Below are 21,662 nucleotides of genomic sequence, written 5' to 3'. Positions count from 1 at the left end.
TTGCCACGTATGCCGATGGATCAATTTGATTATTTTTTCTGTACTACTCAAATGGCCCATCAGCTGCCTGATATAGTTTTGTTATTACTATTTCCTGCAGCCTATCTAGTTTGAATTTAACTGTGCCCTATATAGTGACTGGGTATCGGACTTCTTAGTGGAAGTGCACCCAGATTGTCTTAATTAGATATTCGCTTGGAAATTTCGCATGCAGTGTAGACTAGGTTCGAACAATTGCTAATATTCAGTGCACAATATGTCTTAATCACAAAATGGAATGACAGTAGATACTAGAGGTACTTGTTTAATGACATGAACATGTCTAAGCCAAATATGTTGGGCACTACAGCTGAGCTAACTACTAACAGTATTAATCTGTGAGACAGTTGCTTGTAAATTAGTTTAACTCTGATTTCGCCCCTTTCTGGAATCCATTGACCATTGTATGATACAATTTTCTTTTGAGCTTGTTCGAATTGGGAAGCATCGAGTTGGTAAGTGTACCACTCCTGTGTTCGGTTGGCACTTGCTTGCAGGTTAATCCAAAACTGGATCATCAGTCTGGTTGATGACCCATTCATTGGCATATCAGGATGTCTGGAAAGGAGTTGTCTGCTGTATTGTGATGAAGCTATCAGCCTCTTGCTCATATAAACACTGGTAAGACAAATCAGCTTGTGAAAGGTGCCACAGTCCATGTCATACTGTAGATGTTTACACTCATGCTTGATAAAACAGTTGGAGCATGATTTATATAATCTGTAACTTTGGGAGTGACAAAGACACCATTGTGGAGGGACAGCTATGATGCACAGTATTTGATTAGTGTTTAACCTCCCATCAAACAGTATTTGATAAGGCCTGACAGTCATATACTCTTTCTTGTATCTGAGCCTGTACCAATGTAGAGACAGATGTTTATACGTCATATAAATGAACAAACTGTGGAAGACATTAAGGACAATGAGTCTTACTTGTCATCATTTGAATAGAATCGTTGACTACTCAAAAGATTATGCAAACTGCAGTCAGTTTAGAAAGTCTGCTGCGCACGTGCAGCAACTTCAAAAGCTTACACTACTCCTCTTTCAAAGATGGATCTGAAGTAGATAATGATTTGGATCAAACTTGCTTATCATTAGTTAAGTGCACAATGATGCCACAGATAAGCAAATGGGCATATGAAACATTACAGACTGCGCATGGAAAGCTACACTGTCTAGTTAAGCCTTGCAGTTCTGTGACCCAACTGCATATGACCAACTGGCTGTTTTATCAGCTGCTTAAACGTGAGTCTAGACTCTATAATGTGAGTGTGTTATCTGTAGTTGTTTAGACAACAAATTACAAACTTCAAGAAAAGACAATTTGCTGGCATCAGCTCCAGACCCCAATTTCTAAGTAAGTTCATACAGTTTCCTGCTTGAAAACATCAGCCTTGCTGAGCTGCAATGGGAATATTCCATTGAAATATAACAGGAAAACGATGTAGGTAAGTGCTGCAAAATTTCATAGCCTCTTCAAAAGTAGCAGAAGGCACTAGCTACGGAGTTCCCAATGCTACTCACTGTCGTTGCTCCATGTGATGCTCTATCAGCTCCTTGTGGTACTGTGTCTGTTGCTGCACCTGTTTATTCTCCATTGCCATTTGCTGTTTCCACAACGTAAGAAACTTTGGGTCCATGTTGTCACTGTTCACACAGTAGGTATGTACACTACTGGCCATTAAAATTGCTACACCAAGAAGAAATGCAGATGATAAACGGGTATTCATTGGACAAATATATTATGCTAGAACTGACATGTGATTACATTTTCACATAATTTGGGTGCATAGATCCTGAGAAATCAGTACCCAGAACAACCACCTCTGGCCGTTATAATGGTCTTGATACGCCTGGCCATTGAGTCAAACAGAGCTTGGATGGCGTGTACAGGCACAGCTGCCCATGCAGCTTCAACACGATACCACAGTTCATCAAGAGTAGTGACTGGCGTATTATGACGAGCCAGTTGCTCAGCCACCATTGACCAGACATTTTCAATTGGTGAGAGACCTGGAGAATGTGCTGGCCAGGGCAGCAGTCGAACATTTTCTGTATCCAGAAAGGCCCGTACAGGATCTGCAACATATGGTCGTGCATTATCCTGCTGAAATGTAGGGTTTCACAGGGATTGAATGAAGGGTAGAGCCACGGGTCATAACACATCTGAAATGTAACGTCCACTGTTCAAAGTGCCGTCAATGCGAACGAGAGGTGACCGAGGTGTGTAACCTATGGCACCCCATACCATCACGCCGGGTGATACGCCAGGATGGCGATGACGAATACATGCTTCCAATGTGCATTCATGGCAATGTCGCCAAACACGGATGCGACCATCATGATGCTGTGAACAGAACCTGGATTCATCCAAAAAAATGACGTTTTGCCATTCGTGCACCCAGGTTTGTCGTCGAGTATACCATCGTAGGCGCTCCTGTCTGTGATGCAGCGTCAAGGGCAACTGCTGCCATGGTCTCTGAGCTGATAGCCCATGCTGCTGCAAATGTCATCGAACTGTTCATGCAGATGGTTGTTGTCTTGCAAATGTCCCCATCTGTTGACTCAGGGATCGAGACGTGGCTGCACGATCCGTTACAGCCATGCGGATAAGATGCCTGTCATCTCGACTGCTAGTGATACGAGGCCATTGGGATCCAGCACAGCGTTCCGTATTACCCTCCTGAACCCACCAATTCCATATTCTGCTAACAGTAATTGGATCTCGACCAGTGCGAGCAGCAATGTTGCGATACGATAAACCGCAATCGCTATAGGCTGCAATCCGACCTTTCTCAAAGTCGGAAACGTGATGGTACGCATTTCTCCTCCTTATACGAGGCATCACAACAACGTTTCACCAGGCAATGCTTGTCAACTGCTGTTTGTGTATGAGAAATTGACTGGAAACTTTCCTCATGTCAGCACGTTGTAGGTGTCGCCACCGGCGCCAACCTTGTGTGAATGCTCTGAAAAGCTAATCATTTGCATATCACATCATCTTCTTCCTGCCAGTTAAATTTCACGTCTGTAGCACGTCATCTTCATGGTGTAGCAATTTTAATGGCCAGTAGTGTATGTTGCCACCAATACACTATCTGGCAAGATAGTATCATGCGGAAGAGGTTGAAAACAGCAGCAACTTGGCTGTGAGCAGACGCATTGCTGGAGGAATGAGTGGAACCATAAACATGGAAGTTCAGAGGTTCCGGCTCTGATCGTACATTGAGCTTTCCGCTGACTAGCCCGTGTTTTCAAACTTTGAACTTTTTCTCACCTATCGCCCCCGCGCCGGCTCCATTTTAGCTTCTGCCACTGTTCTTGGCACATCTCAGTGCCTCATCCGCGTCGGTCTTCCGCGACGCGTCAATCTGAACACACCCGCAACGTGTTGAGCTTCCACAACCGCAATCAACACATTACGGTGCCTCACCCGCATCGGCCTTCTGCGCAGCGACAGATTGCACTCAACCACAACTTGTCACCTTCACGCTGCCACCCGACCAGCCCCTGTCACCACATCCCCTGCAGGCACACTCTCCTGGAATACTGCAGCAGCAACAGCTCGTGTCAGGCAGTGCCTCAACAAATTCAACTCAACCTGTTCTTCCGAACATTCTACAACCCTTACTGCCGCTGCCACCATTTAATCTCGACAGGGCAACAACCTGGTTCAAAATTGTGGACGAAGTGTTCGACCATTACAAAACTCGACGAGTGAACCAGATTTCTGTGCCTTATCACCCACCTGCATGACCAGGACGACTTGATTACTGACCTGGTCGATGCCCCAGACTCAGCTACCAGGTACACTCTAGCCAAAAAGACAGTTCTACGTCGGCTTATGTGCTCTACTGAGACAGCAATACGGCATGTGCTCCACATCGAGCAACTAGGCAATGGCAAACCTTCCCAACTCTGGAGACGGCTACGTGCCCTGGTCAGCACCAATCTACTTTCTGACACAGCTCTCCTCGCCATATGGTCAGATAAACTATCTCCTCGCATCCGCTTTGCTCTGGCTCAGAGGCCTCCCGAACCTGTCGAGCAATGAATTACAATTGCTGACAAACTACATGATGCATCACTGCTCTATTTCGCCAGCCACTGCCTACCTGGCAAGTCTCAGGTTCAGGCTCTTCGTCCCGCAGCCGGGGCCGCACTGTACCGACTGTTCTGCTCGCTCCGGGAAGCAGTAAACAAGCAGCTGGGATGTCACCAGCTCCACCCACAGTCACGCCCCCTCCTGCAACTGTACCTGCTGCGGCCACTGAACCTCGGCCACTGCCACTGGCAGCGAACTTTCTGCAGGAAATGCAACCGCACTAACCATACTGTTACTTCCACACACGGTTTGGTGAGGCGGCACAGAACTACAGACCACCCTGCTGCTTCCCAAATGCCAGTCACAGGTAGATCCGGGTGCCACTCCTGCGTACAACATGGCAGGCACCCCCAGTGCTCCATTCTGTCTGGGAACAACCGGATAATTATGGACGACTTTATATTAAAGACATTTCATTGAGATACCTTTTCCTAGTGGACACAGGCGCCGATGCTTCACTGCTGCCTAAGTCCTTAGTGTCGTTGAACATCGGCCCTCGTCATACTTCATTGCAAGCCGTGAATTCAACTAAACTGCAAGGCTTGGGTTCAACATCCCACGTCGTCTCACTCTCCGCAAACTGCAAACTCAAGTGAACTTTCTTAGTGTGCGATATTGAGGAACCTATACTAGGTATTCACTTCTTGTGACACCACAAACTTTCACTGGACCTAGTGCGAAACAACATGTTTCATCACTCATCCAAAACTCACTTCCCCTGTGTTCCGTTGAGCAAACCCCCCCCCCCCCCCCCCCCCCTGTGACACATCAGTCTGGGCTCATCTCATCCGTACATGCTCATCTCTGTTGACAACGTTACAAGAAACAACGCACAAGTGCCTTGTCGAGCTTGACAACATCGCTCACCTACACAAGGAAAACTTTGAGCTCTCCCTCTGGCTCCACGAAACTCAGTTCCAGGTCTCGGATGCAGCAAAGGAATTACAGACACTGCAGCAAGGACAAAGCAAGGTCAGTAAGTGCACCGAATTTTCTTGTAGTCCCAGCAATCGAGCCTCTGTGTGCTTACCTCCTGTAACCCCTCGCAACTGTGCTATCAAGTCTGCCATAACGTGTACTGACAGTTCCACAGGACCACACCCCTGTAACATGGCAGCATTTGACACTCGGCTGGACACGAGTGCGCATGCACGACGAATGTCACGTGTTCCCGAACTGACAGCTCCTACCCCTCCCCTCATGGACAGCACCTCAAACTATGCAACTTCGGCTCCTGCGCGCCACTGACAACACAAACAGTGCACTCGCGCCTAGCGCTTCGCCCGGGACACTGCCACAGGCTGTGCCCTCAGACAGTGGACTCACTAACACTTCACGAGCTCACGCGACCACGGTGCCACTGCTTCGGACCGGCGGCCATCTTGTCACGTTGACTCCTGGGACACTTCGCCACCTTGGCTCCTGTCGGATCCGCCGAGTGGCTCCAAACACCACAACCACGACTCGCCTGCCCTGCCCGCCACACACTGTAAACAAACCGCCTCCTGTGCCGCCGGCAACATTCTGTCATCACCAATGGCACGGTTCACAAGCTTCACCTCATGCCAGGTCCCCCGATCTCCAGTAAACCACATAAACTTTTTCCCGAGCACCTCTCCGACCTTAAAAAGCAGATTTCTGAACTTCTAAGCTCCGGCGTCACTGAGCCCTCTGCCAGTAGCTGGTCTACGCCCGTTCATATGACACCTAAGAATGACAGGTCCTGGAACTTGTGCGGAGACTACCATTGACTAAACGCACGAACAATTATGGACACCTACCCCATACCCAACATTGCCGCCTTTACCAGTTCCCTCCCAGGTGCGACCACGTTCTCTGTCATTGATTGCAAACGGGCGTACCACCAGATCCCCATAGCACCTGAAGACATCGAGAAGACAGCAATCACCACCCCAATCAGGTTATTTCAGCTTCGATTCATGCCCTTGGGTCTGAAAAACGCAACCCAGACCTGGCAATGCTTCATCAACAAAGTGCTATTCGACCTAAAATTCTGCTTTGCATATCTTGATGACGGTCTTGTGTTCAGCTCCTCCATTGAGGGCAACATTCAACACGTGCAAACTGTTATGAATACTCTCACAGCAGCAGGCATCGAGACCAACCAGGACAAATTGTGGCTACATCAACCTGCTGTCACTTTTCTTGGTTTTCGGGTCTCTGCCGGCGGCATTTCACTGCCCCCTGAGAAGGTACAAACAATATTAAACCTATCCAGACCTGCGTCATTCAAAGAGCTCCGGCACTTTCTGGGGATGGTTAATTATTATTGCCGACATATAGCTCGGGCTGCGGAGATTCAGGCTCCTCTGACGGACGCCTTGGCAGGGACCCACACTTCTGGATCTTGGCCCGTTCCATGGACCCCTGCTATGACTGTCTCTTTCACTGCCCTCAAAAGTCTTCTTCCTGAGGCCTGCACCATCGCACATCCTCATCCCAATGCGCAGCTTTTCACCACCACAGACGCGAGCGATACTGCCATTGGTGCTGTCCTTAGCCAGACAATTGACGGCCAGACTTCGCCTCTGCAGTTCGTCTCGCACAAGCTCACCAACGCACAACGGAAATGTTCCGCATTTGACAGGGAGTTGCTCGCGGTCTACGAAGCGATCAAGCATTTTAAGACTGATGTTGATGGACGCCCTTTCTATGTTTTAACGGACCACAAACCCTTGGCTGCGGCCATTACAAATCCGCCAGCTGACCCGCCTCCTCGCCGATTCAGATACATGGACTTCATACCTCAGTTCACTACTGATGTCAGACACATAAAGTGCTGACAATATAGTTGCTAATTTCCTTTCACGAGTCGACACCGTCCATTTGCTGTTAGATCTCTCTGAACTGCCTAACCTCCAACCCGCCGATGAAGCCACACAAAACTTGATCTCAGACTCTACCTCTTCACTACACTTCATCCTCACCACCTTCCCTGGCATCTCTGGTGAGATCTGGTGCGACGACAGTACGGGCACGTTACGCCCCCTCATCCCAACCACACTCCATCGAGCTGTTTTCAACACACTGCATAATTTAGCCCACCTTGGTGTTTGTGTGTACGCCCACCTCGTAGCGGAGTGCTTTGTGTGGAGAAATGTCAACAAGGATTGCCAGCTACGGGCACACTCCTGCGCCGCATGCCAATGATGCAAAGTACACAAGCACACTTCACCCCCCCCCCCCCCCCACCCCTCGGCACCTTTTCGATCCATCATGGGCGTTACCAGCATATTCATTTTGACATTGTTGGCCCTCTAGCCCCCTGTAACGGCCATCGTTATGTTCTCTCATCTATCAACCGAACAACTCACTGGGTCGAGGCTGTCCCCCTCCCTAATATTACCGCACAAACTGTTGCTCGAGCTTTCATTGAGTCATGGGTATCGTGTTTCGGATGTCAAGCTATCATCACGACTGACCAGGGCAGACAATTTGAGTCGGCCCTGTTCAACGAGATTCGCAACATTTGCGGCATCCGGTGCATCCGTACCACAGCATATCACCCGCAAAGTAACGGGCTAGTTGAGTGCTGGCACTGCACTTTCAAGGCGGGTCTTCAATGCCACGACTCTCTTTGGACGGAGGCCCTTCCCCTTGTGCTACTCGGCATTCGTGTGGTCTATAAGGAAGACCTCAAAAGCTCAATAGCTGAGTTCGTATACGGCCAGAACATTGCTCTCCCTGACGAACTCATGACCCCTCTGCTTCTCTCCCTCAGTCTGACTTACCTTCCTTCATGGACCGTGTCAGACGCCACTTCATCAACCTCCACATCACTCCGCCCGCCAGCCATTCCTGCCCTAAGATTCACGTCCCGAAATCTCTGGACAATTGTGAGTACGTCGTGCTCTGAGATGACACTGTCTGTGCTCCCCTCCAACCTCCATATACCGGCCTGTACCGAGTGCTCTGGCGCTCAGCCAACACCTATGACATCCAGATGAAAGATTCAGCTGTCACAGTCTCTATCAACAGACTTAAACCTGCTGATGTCAAACATTCTTCTACCCTCCTTCAGGCCACGACCACGCCACTCACTTTCGTGGCTCACGACGCTCTGACCACTCCCTGCAGGTCGGACTTACACACTCAATCGAGTGACTTCCAGCTCCAATCGTCGAGCTCTCCTCCGATCTGGCCCCCTACTCCGGTCTCACGCATTCCATCCAGTGACCCCATGCTCCCCACGTTGGATTACCTACGATCACACCCTTGCCCGCCGGGCCCTTCGACCTCTCCTCCGTCACTTGCCTCGCCCTGTCAAGGTTTCTGACGCCCTCCTCCCTCCCCCCCCCCCTCCCCCCCCCCTCATCTTGAACGTGCCCTCGCTTGAAGTGTTTGTGCCTGTTCCACCGGACATTATCCACAACATCTCTGTAATACTCCGCGATGATACACTGTTCGTCGTGTGTTTCCCTTCATCCGGTGCTCATGACACAACCTCCGCCATTCCCTGCCACCTGGTGAAATATGTTCCTCTCTCGCCCGATGTCGACCTGGACATGCTTCGTGTGTTGGCCATGCTCACTGGAGACATCGTCATTGTCACTTCGTTCGATTCACAAACCGCCGGCCCACCTGTTGCCACACAACCAGTACGCTCAGTACGACGCCCGGCATGCTTCAACGACTTCCAGGTTCGGTGGCCGAACCTTCCTTCACGTCATCTACCCACGCAGCTCCCTGATGACGCTGTCGAGCTGATCTTGGTCCGGCTTCCGCGGACCACCCTTCCGCGGACCACCCCTGCCGGTCACCCTCCCCCCCGGCCTCTCAAGAGTACTCCATACTGCGGGGGGCTATGTGGCGCCGACGAGGTTGACACCACCATCGATATATGTTTTTCTCTAGACTCTGAGCATTGTCTTTGTTTGGATGCTAAGCTAAGATTATCTTTGCTCTCTTCCACCATATCTAGTTCTTTGTAAGCCTTGTTTGTGTAAAGAGGTGAATAAATGAACTATTGTTAATAAGGTGTTGTTTGGTGTAACTGACCTGAACATCCACCTCAATTTAATAAATCATTCAATTATACTTCCATTAATAAACATTGGTATGGTACTGAGGACATACTGCACCTGCCTGATTTTTTTGATACATGGCTTTCTGGGTGCCACATGAGTAAAGTGTGGTGTCTTCTGAGTCCATGCTGATTGGCATGGACAGCATTATTTTATTTGAGATACGTCATTTTGTTTGAACTCAGGCTACCTCCTAGGATTATACAGATTCTGCTAGCCTTCACTAAGGTGGATGTGACTGGTAAGTGAGTGGGGTCACAATTCAGCAAGTTTTGCATTACGGTTTTTACTTATGAAATATGTACTTTAACTTTTTGTAATTACTACGGTTGTTTACTGTAATATGTTGGGCAATTTGTAAAATTTATCACAGTTCCAGGTGACACACAAAATCTCAAATTTTGAATTTCAGTTGCACATACTGTTGTTGAAATGTAGTCCTGTGATGGGACACTTTTCAACAGAAGATAAGGTACCTTTCTATATCTAAGTAACAAGTCTTTTAATTGTTAATACACTGAAAAATATATTTATTGATGTAATAGGCCTAAAATATATGAATGGCTGCAAATGCAGCCAAATTACTGATAGAGAATGCAAAAAATAAAAATAGAATTGACCACATAAATTTTTTGTTGCAATTTTTGTCTCCTTTCGCTTCTGGTTGCCCTACAAAGAGGACTTCATTTTTCTTTCCAGTAGTAAACTCCACAGATACAAAATTATTTATTAGTCCTCAAAACATCATCTTCACAGTTATATTGTAAAAGAGCTTCAACATCCTCACTATCAGAAGATTCTCTGGTTTTTTCAGATTTCATTTTCTTTAAACTCACTTTCAACTTTTTCTATTCTTTTGAAAGTGTGAATCAGTTTTTGTTTTTAGCTTCAGTTAATATTAAAGAGTTTCATCTCTTTCTCCCCCTAGTTTTACTTTTTGTTGCTGTTGTCTTTGCAAAAGGCCAGACATTTTTATCTCCTGGTGTCCTTTACTTGTGCTTGCTTACAAGTCTTTCCGTTTTCTGTTGTAGGCCAAGGACAACAGCTTAACACTAATGGGTTTTGTTTGCTTGTGCCAGCTGCAGCTCACTTTTGTAGTTCGTTTCAGCATGCAAAGAAGCAATAACATCCAGGTTGTGTATTCAGATTCCTATGAAATCTTCCGAATGAATGGGTGGCTCATAATAGCCAAAATATCCTGTGACATTAATTTCATCGAACACTATTGCTCTTGCTGAGCTCGTATTTTCAGGTTTCTGTAAGGTCAGCTGTTGGTACTGTCTCATAAAAACCTTGACCCAGTCAACTCCAGCTATTTATGCAAGCTGTCATATTCGTTTGTAAGACAGTCCATAGCTCACTGTTTTCATTTTTAGTGATCAAATCCTAAAGTTCATATTCTTCATCTGCGGTGAAGACACATTGTCTTGTATACTTTGAGTGATAACAATTTGATGATGCTGGTGTCTGATTACTACCACTAACTTAATATCAACTCCATTGCTTTCTTGTAATCTCTGAAATAAAGCAGAATAAATTATTCCACATGCAGCAGTTCTAACATTCCATCAAATGTCCATGTCAGCTCATCCATACAGTTGACTGTCAAATATACGTGACTTCGCTGCCATGACTGACGTAACCAGATGATGGTCGCATGAGTGCCTGGTACCAGTTCTGCACCATGTACAATGCTTCAGAGCAACTGATATGCTCTTTTAAATGGATGTACGATATTGTGTCCATTGACAAAACTTGCATGTCTTTTCTCAGAACATGCGCTCTCAAAATTTCAAAAGTAACATTCTCGATGATGCACAGTGCATCTCTCATAGGGTCTGCTACCAGAGTCTGACAAGCACCTTCATAATACTCGTGCCAATAAATGATCCTGCAATGAAAGACACCGTACTGTGTTGGATCTTCTTCATATCTTCCATTAATCGAGTGGTTCCAGTGGGATCATTTCTGTCAATTTGTCAGTCAGCTATACCAGAGATATATTCAACACATGACATCATATATCTCTCACAATTTACGGTCAGGCATTGAAACCTCGCTGATGTGACAGTGGCAGTGGGAGCATAATGCACCAGACTACTGTAAATGTTTGTCTGCTGTGCTGATCACTATAGTCACATGCGAAGCCATCACTGTATCACAATTTAAAGTCCTTATGGCTGAAAGACACCATTCAAGGGTGATGGTTTTAACATTTTCATATCTTGTGGGAACAGGACTAAATTAACTGCAGGGTTCTACACTTTAATGAATGCAAGCATATGGTAAGAAAGTATTTAACTACATGTATCCCTACACACATGGTTCATACTTCAGTAGTCATCTGAAGAGTCCTGCGATAGGATAACTATTTGAAAATTTAAATCTGTAGTACAATCTGCTGTACCTGTTAGCATGAGACGGTTTATCATGAAGATAGTTCAAGATAATGCTGCGTGTTACTGTACTTCTGAGAAAGTTGCTGACATCTAATTCACAAGACTTACCGACTTATGTCATTACACTAGGCTGCATTTTAAAACTTTTTGTCAGATGATTTGTTGAAAGTACGTTTTCTCGAATCAATTTTTTATGCTGATTCTAGAAATAATAGCCATTTTTGTCTATCACATCAGGTTTGTATACAAAATAAGAAATAATATTTTGACAATTTTCAAATAAGACCCCACAAATATATTCAAAAACCATTTCACACTGTTGTTGTTGTTGTTATTGTTGTTGTGGTCTTCAGTCCTGACACTGGTTTAATGCAGCTCTCCATGCTACTCTATCCTGTGCAAGCTTCTACATCTCCCAGTACCTACTGCAGCCTACATCGGTTTGAATCTGCTTAGTGGATTCATCTCTTGGTCTCCCTCTATGATTTTTACCCTCCACGCTGCCCTTCAATGCTAAATTTGTGATCCCTTGATGCCTCAGAACATGTCCTACCAACTGGTCCCTTCTTCTAGTCAAGTTGTGCCACAAACTCCTCTTCTCCCCAATTCTATTCAATACCTCCTCATTAGTTATGTGATCTACCCATCTAATCTTCAGCATTTCGAAAGCTTCTATTCTCTTCTTGTCTAAACTATTTATTGTCCACATTTCACTTCAATACATGGCTACACTTCATACAAATACTTTCAGAAACGACTTCCTTACATTTAAATCTATACTCGATGTTAACAAATTTTTCTTCTTCAGAAACGCTTTCCTTGCCATTGCAAGTCTACATGTTATATCCTCTCTACTTCAACCATCATCAGTTATTTTGCTCCCCAAATAGCAAAACTCCTTTACTACTTTAAGTGTCTCATTTCCTAATCCAATTCCCCCAGCATAACCCACTTAATTTGACTACATTACATTATCCTCGTTTTGCTTTTGTTGATGTTCATCTTATACCCTCCTTTCAAGACACTGTCCATTCAGTTCAACTGCTTTTCCAAGTCCTTTGCAGTCTCTGACAGAATTACAATGTCATCGACGAACCTCAAAATTTTTATTTCTTCTCCATGGATTTTGATACCTACTCCGAACTTTTCTTTTGTTTCCTTTACTGCTTGCTCAATATACAGATTCAATAACATTGGGGATAGGCTACAACCCTGTCTCACTCCCTTCCCAACCATTGCTTCCCTTTCACACCCCTTGACTCTTATAATTACCATCTGCTTTCTGTACAAACTGTAAATAGCCTTCCGCTCCCTGTATTTTACCCCTGCCACCTTCAGGATTTGAAAGAGAGTATTCCAATCAACATTGTCAAAAGCTTTCTCTAAGTCTACAAATGCTAGAAACCTAGGTTTGCCTTTCCTTAATCTTTCTTCTAAGATAAGTCGTAGGGTCAGTATTGCCTCACATGTTCCAACATTTCTACGGAATCCAAACTGATCTTCCCCGAGGTCAGCTTCTATCAGTTTTTCCATTCGTCTGTAAAGAATTCGCGTTAGTATTTTGCAACTGTGACTTATTAAATTGATAGTTTGGTAATTTTCACATCTGTCAACACCCGCCTGCTTTGGGATTGAAAGTATTACATTCCTCTTGAAGTCTGAGGGTATTTCGCCTGTCTCATACATCTTGCTCACCAGATGGTAGAGTTTTGTCAGGACTGGCTCTCCCAAGGCCGTCAGTAGTTCTAATGGAACGTTGTCTACTCCGGGGGCTGTGTTTCGACTCAGGTCTTTCAGTGCTCTGTCAAACTTCACGCAGTATCATATCTCCCATTTCATCTTCATCTATATCCTGATCCATTTCCAAAATATTGTCCTCAAGAATATCACCCTTGTATAGACCCTCTATATACTCCTTCCACCTTTCTGTTTTCCCTTCTTTGCTTAGAACTGGGTTTCCATCAAAGCTCTTGATATTCATGCAAGTGGTTCTCCTTTCTTCAAAGGTCTCTTTAATTTTCTTGTAGGCAGTATCTATCTTACACCTAGTGAGATAAGCCTCTACATCCTTACGTTTGTCCTCTAGCCATCCCTGCTTAGCCATTTTGCACTTCCTGTCAATCTCATTTTTGAGGCGTTTGTATTCCTTTCAGCCTCCTTCATTTACTGCATTTTTACATTTTCTCATTTCATCAATTAAATTCAATATTTCTTCTGTTACCCAAGGGTTTCTACTAGCCCTCGTCGTTTTACCTACTTGATCCTCTGCTGCCTTGACTACTTCATCCCTCAGAGCTACCCATTCTTCTTCTACTGTATTTCTTTCCCCCATTCCTGTCTATTGTTCCCTTATGCTCTCCCTGAAACTCTGTACAACCTCTGGTTAGTCTGTTTATCCGGGTCCCATCTCCTTAAATTCCCACCTTGTTGCAGTTTCTTCAGTTTTATTCTGCAGTTCGTAACCAATAAATTGTGGTCAGAGTCCACATCTGCCCCTGGAAATGTCTTATAATTTAAAACCTGGTTCCTAAATCTGTGTCTTACCATTATATAATCTATTTGATAATTTTTAGTATCTCCAGGGTTCTTCCATGTATACAACCTTCTTTCATGACTCTTGAACCAAGTGTTAGCTACAGGCGGCTTCCTCTTTCATTTCTTAGCCCCAATCCATATTCGCCTACTATGTTTCCTTCTCTCCTTTTTCCTACTCTCGAATTCCAGTCACCCATCACTATTAAATTTTCGTCTCCCTTCACTACCTGAATAATATCTTTTATCTCATCATACATTTCATCAATTCCTTCGTCATCTGCAGAGCTAGTTGGCGTATAAACTTGTACTACTGTAGTAGGCATGGGCTTTGTGTCTATCTTGGCCACAATAATGCGTTCACTGTGCTGTTGATAGTAGCTTACCCGCACTCTTATTTTTTTATTCATTATTAAACCTACTCCTGCATTACCCCTATTTGATTTTGTATTTATAACCCTGTATTCAACTGACCAAAAGTCTTGTTCCTCCTGCCACCGAACTTCACTAATTCTCGCTATATCTATCTTTAACCTATCCAGTTCTCTTTTTAAATTTTCTAACCTACCTGCCCGATTAAGGGATCTGACATTCCGCACTCCGATCCGTAGAACGCATTTTCTTTCTCCTAATAACGACCTCCTTCTGAGTAGTCCCTGCCCGGAGATCCGAATGGGAGACTATTTTACCTCCGGAATATTTTACCCAAGAGGACACCATCATCATTTAATCATACAGTAAAGCTGTATGCCCTCTGGAAAAATTACAGCTGTAGTTTCCCCTTGCTTTCAGCGGTTCGCAGTACCAGAACAGCAAGGCCATTTTGGTTAGTGTTACAAGGCCAGATCAGTCAATCATCCAGACTGTTGCCCCTGCATCTACTGAAAAGGCTGCTGCCCCTCTTCAGGAACCACACGTTTGTCTGGCCTCTCAACAGATACCCCTCCATTGTGGTTGCACCTATGTTACAGCTATCTGTATCGTTGAGGCACGCAAGCGTCCCCACCAATCAATGCTTGGATACATAATTTGTCTCTTATTTTTCAAACTGCACCCCTGTACATAAACTAAGCAGAAGTAATATCCATTAAGGTGACTTTTAGGCTCCCTCCACACTGTTGGAATCACAAAATGCGTGCATGCTTTCTTTCCCTTTGTCCACAACCTTAACCTTTGCACACAATAGCCGCAAACTGTCTCTGGTGCCCATCCCTTGCCCTGGTACCAAGTTTTATTTTAAAATAAGCATGGTAAGCTTTTTACACAAAGTCTGCTTAGCCACTGCATAATTGTATTATGTATCAACAGTAGGTGCTGTCTTAAATATACAGAATAATCACAATATAGCACTGTTAATCCAAGCCTGTGAGATGAGCAACACTTTCAGCATCACACGATAACAACTAGCATCAACAGGTGTAACAACCTAGAAATATACAGAGCCTTATTGAGAAATTTCCCGCCAACGATACACATAGTCTATTGACACAGCAATATATCTTTGAAGTCAAAACTGTACATGACAGCAAAACACTGAAAACAGATTTGGAATCAGCGTAAAAGGTAGAGGTAGTATCACACATTAGTTTTCCATCATTTGATACCATGCAGACAAGTGTTATTAATGTGATGCAATGACAGGAGTCACCATATCTCTGCTGTAGACCAGTACTTTAATTGTCTCCACTGTGGACAGAATCAGCAAACAACACAACAGCCAAACCAGTTGCTGTAAATGCAGCAGTTACTGTCCAGTTCTTTCCAGGAATAATCCTGTTGTTAAATATTCTACCTGTAATGGCAAGCATTTCAGCACAGAAAAATCATGTATAAAGTGTCACAGAAGTTATCTCCATAACAATGCTACATCTATTCTCAACACTTATATCAACCATGCAAAAGTCTGATGTAAACTATATTCATGAATATCATAAGAAATGACACAACCTGCCCAAACTTTGTGGTCAAGTTTAGAGCTCATTGAAGATAATACTATGACTCCAAATAACACAGGCTATGGCAGACAAACTGCATCCACATGTTGTGCTACCACACATCTCCATTGGAGACCACTACTTTGTCTTCACTTTAGACTCAATCAAAAGACAATGTATGGTGACACAGAATGATCTATATGTTTAACTTGGTGAATCAGACTTTGAATCCTCCACATGATTTATGAGATCTCATGTAGAAACTCTGCTCTACATGATGTGTACTGTTCATGTGTCAACACTGGAAATTGTGGAGACATGGGTCAAATCAGGTGTGGACACCACATAATTCGTGATGACTTGGAGTGGTAGGGAGGCTGGATTTCCATATTCATCCATGAAGCTATAGCTCATTGACAAATGATGGCACTGTGTATGCTACCGTCACCACTCCAGCTTCTGAAGCACTTTAACCCTGAAAGTTTCACTGCTTACATCTCTAATGCTTCAGTCAGATACTTTCTGCTCATAACTGCAGTGATAGCACTTAAAACTTTGTCAGGAATTATGACCTTGAGGAATTCATCTTGAGGAATTCACCTATAAATCTATTGCTTTTGAAATTTGTTGCCAGATCTCATTATATAATTATTTGTTTTCTGTTTTAAACAACTTGTTATCTGTATTTATATTATTTACTTATTTCTTATTTAACATGACCAGATTAAGGTCTTAAGGCTTTCTCTCACATCCGACCAGGAATAAGACATACAAAAGATATTACAAAACATTTCCAATAATAATAATAATAATAATAATAATAATAATAATAATAATAACCCCCTTGGAGGCCCGGGAAAAGAATAGGCCTTTGGTATGTTCTGCCAGTCGTAAAGGGCGACGAAAAGAACAGACCACTAATAGGGCTAACCCCCCTTTTAGTGTGATTAGTTGGTTCTGGACAGAACTAATGAAGCCTCGGACAAGCGCTGTCATGGTCGGGGATGGCGCTTGAACCCTATGCCCGTCCACAATGGTAACGACACTGCTAGCCACACAGAAAATGATTTAAATCCAAATAGAGGTGTTTTGCAGGATATCCTTCCTGCAACCACCCTACAAGGAAAACAAATACAGATGATGAGATGGTCAGATGAAGTTAACCAACACCTCATGTTCTGTTATTACCAAGCAACAAACTTAGGAACCAACACAACTGGATACAGATCACAAGTACATGCAACATTTATTACCAGATACCCAGAATTAAAATTTTTAACAGAACAACGACTAGCTGATCAGATCCGTGTAATAATAAAAAATAACAGGATACCCCAGTCAGAATTAGAAAATATCAAACAACAAGTACAACAAATACTGGAACAAAATAATGTGTAATCAGAAGAAGAAGAAAATACAGTAATGAACTCAAACATCCCAGAGCAGACAAACAAAGAACAACACACATCAACTAAACAATCAGAGGGAAACGAAATCTTAAGACAGCCACCAGAACAAGCACAAATAGAACACGAAGTGACACACTTGTTAGATATAGAAGAAAAACTTCAGCTGACGTATATAGAATACATAGACACAAATACAGACATTAGACCATTCTTGTATAGACCACCAAATAACCCACAAGTCGAAACAACAATAACAACTATCAACACAATCATACACAACAAAATAAATGAAAATACAACTATGGAAGAGTTAAAATACTGGTTTATATAGGAGCACTCACTACACTAAATATACACACTAGGCAGAGATCAGAACCAACCAACACACGGAATAAACCCACAAAACCAGCATGGCAACACAGGCTACAGATCAGAATAGAAAAACTGAGAAAGACTTCAGACAGCTAACACAATTTATAAGAAATGAAATATCAGACATAAAACGAAAAAGGTTAGGTAAAATCTCACAACAAGAAGCAATAGAGCAATTAGATGAAAAGAAGCAGAAATTATAAGCATTGGCCAAACGACTTAGAAGATACAAAAAAAGTGAAAATAGAAGGAAACAAAACCAAACATTCAACACAAACCAAAAGAAATTTTACCAGACAATAGATAACACACACATTAAAATAGACAATCCACCAAACATAACAGACATGGAACACTTCTGGAGCAACATATGGTCAAACCTGGTACAACATAACAGGCATGCACGGTGGATACAAGCAGAAACAGACACATACAAGATGATACCACAAATGCCTGAAGTGATAATTTTTCAACATGAAGTCACCCAAGCAATTAATTCTACGCACAATTGGAAAGTCCCTGGAAAAGATAAAATAGCAAATTTCTGGCTAAAGAAGTGCACCTCAACACATTCACATCTAACTAAATTATTTAACAGTTACTTTGCAGACCCATACACATTCCCTGATACACTTACACATGGAATAACTTATCTGAAACCTAAAGATCAAGCAGACACAGCAAAGCCAGCAAAATATCGCCCCATAACATGCCTACCAACAATATACAAAATATTAACTTCAGTCATTACACAGAAATTAATGACACATACAACACAGAACAAAATTATAAATGAAGAACAAAAAGGCTGTTGCAAAGGAGCACGAGGATGTAAAGAACAACTGATAATAGATGCAGAGATGGCATATCAAGCTAAAACTAAACAAAGGTCGCTACAGTATTCATACATTGATTACCGGAAAGCTTTTGATAGTGTACCCCACTCATGGTTACTACAAATATGGGAAATATACAAAGTAGATCCTAAATTGATACAGTTCCTAAACATAGTAATGAAAAATTGGAAAACCACACTTAACCCATTAAGTACCAGTGTTCTATTTTGAGGACGGAGGACATATTTCTTTATAAATACACAATAAATTATTAATTTGCATCTATTGCTGTTCTATGTCATTTGTTGATGCTTTTTATTACAAATGTATGCTTAGAGGAAATTAAAAGCTATAAATCCTACCATTAATTGATTATTGAATACTGAGGCACACTTTTCGTTATTACAGGTATTTACTTATCGACAATTTAGTAATATTTGAAATATGTGGCAAAGATCTTTTTGCGATTATTTATAGTCAACAATGTGCCTTTTAAACTACTTGCATTGTTAGCTCAATTGGAGCTATATTCATTGTTTTCCATTGTTATACAATTTGGTGTACTTGAAATAGGACACTGCGACTTGGTGTTATCATTTCAGTTATTTGTATTGCTGCACGTTCCAATATGAAACTCTGCTACTGCTGATGTATTTTCTGTGTAGAATGTGGTAATTGTACCAGATTTTATTGCTGAGGTAAGTAATGACCCCTCTTTTATATATAAATTACAGGATATGAAGTTACTTTGAAATTTATAGTGTATTATGTAAGTATATTTATGAATATCTTACCCATTAGTAAATAACACAGTTCCAGATGGACAGTTTATCCGAGGCAAGCCTATTAGACTTGGCTATAAGTTGTGGTCTCTTTGTGGAGCAAGTGGCTACTGTTTCAAATTTGATTTATACTGTGGAAAGGATCCAGAAGATACTGCAAGGGATGACCTACTATTAGGATCAAGAGTAGTCCTAAACATATTGGACTGCATTGAAAAAGCCGAGAATCATTGTGTGTACTTTGACAATTGCTTCACTAGTAGAGATCTTCTGATTCATCTGAGAAATTTGGGTTTTCGAGCAACAGGGACTGTCAGAGAGAATAGAGTCAGTGACTGTCCACTACTGAGCAGCAACGAAATGAAAGAGACAGTTCGAGGAAACTATGACTGCCAGTTTGACAGGAATGGTGAAGTCTTATTTGTTCGATGGCACGACAACAGAGGCGTTACAATTGATAGAAATTTTGACCAAGTTGAACCTTTAGGAGCAGCTACGTGGTACAGTAGACAAGCAAGTAAGAAGACACAAGTGCAACAACCTGTCGTTTTGAAGTCGTATAATGCGTACATGGGAGGTGTTGGAAAATATGCGATGGTAATTAGAGGGAAAAAATGGTACTGGGTCCTATTACACGTTTGCTGGAAATGGCCCTCGTAAATGCCTGAATCTTCTACAGAATAGTACATGGGAAAAATGCACAGGATTTACTGGATTTCAGACAAGCTGTTACAGTTACATACCTGAAATTGGACACTGGAAGACCGAATATTGGACGTCCAATGGAATACTCATCAAGTCAGTTGAGAGTGATACCAGACATCAGGTTTGATGGAATTGGTCATATGATTGACAAAAGAAGCGCACAAAGAAGATGTGTAAGAGCTAAATGCAATGGGAAACCAAAAACATATTGTGTTAAATGCCGTGTAACACTGTATGTGAAGTGGATTGTAACATTTCACAAGAAATAAATAGTTGAGACTAGAATACAGTTTAGTATGCTATACAAGACTGTTAGATCCCAGGGTCCAATTTTGAGGATGCCCATTATATCAGCATGTGTAAATATTCTTTGGCTATTTTTGTACTTATTGTGGTTCATACACTATCTACATTATAATTAAGGAATAAAAAATTCAATTAAAAAAAATTAATTTGGGACTTAATGGGTTAAAATCCAAACAAATTCAAATAATATCACATCACAGCCAATACAGATTAAGTGTGGAATATACCAAGGAGACTCATTAAGTCCTTTCTGGTTCTGACTTGTTCTGAACCCACTATCCAACATGCTAAATAATACAAATTATGGATACAATATTACTGGAACATACCAACACAAAATCACACATTTGCTATACATGGATGATCTAAAACTACTGGCAGCAACAAATCAACAACTCAACCAATTACTAAAGATAACAGAAGTATTCAGCAATGATATAAATATGGCTTTTGGAACAGACAAATGTAAGAAAAATAGCAGAGTCAAGGGAAAACACACTAAACAAAAAGATTACATATTGGATAACCACAGCGACTGCATAGAAGCGATGGAAAAAACAGATGCCTATAAATATCTAGGATACAGACAAAAAATAGGAATAGATAATACCAATATTAAAGAAGAACTAAAAGAAAAATATAGACAAAGACTACCAAAAATACTGAAAACAGAATTGACAGCAAGAAACAAGACAAAAGCTATAAATACTTATGCTATACCAATATTGACTTACTCATTTGGAGTAGCGAAATGGAGTAACACAGACCTAGAAGCACTCAATACACTTACACGATCACAATGCCACAAATATAGAATACATCATATACATTCAACAACAGAAAGATTCACATTAAGCAGAAAGGGAGGAGGAAGGGGATTTATCGACATAAAAATCCTACATTATGGACAGGTGGACAATTTAAGAAAATTCTTTATAGAACGAGCAGAAATTAGCAAAATACACAAAGCAATCGCTCATATAAATACATTGGCTACGCCATTGCAATTTCATAACCACTGCTACAGTCCTTTAGATCACATAACATCAACAGATACGAAGAAAGTAGGTTGGAAAAACAAAACAATACATGTCAAGCACCCATATCATCTAACATAGTCACACATCGCTCAAGACGCATCCAACACATGGCTAAGAAAAGGCAATATATACAGTGAGACGGAAGGATTCATG

The sequence above is a fragment of the Schistocerca piceifrons genome, chromosome 6 (assembly GCF_021461385.2).
Source record: "Schistocerca piceifrons isolate TAMUIC-IGC-003096 chromosome 6, iqSchPice1.1, whole genome shotgun sequence".
Lineage (NCBI taxonomy): Eukaryota > Metazoa > Arthropoda > Insecta > Orthoptera > Acrididae > Schistocerca > Schistocerca piceifrons.
Note: the sequence above shows the minus strand (reverse complement) of the source record.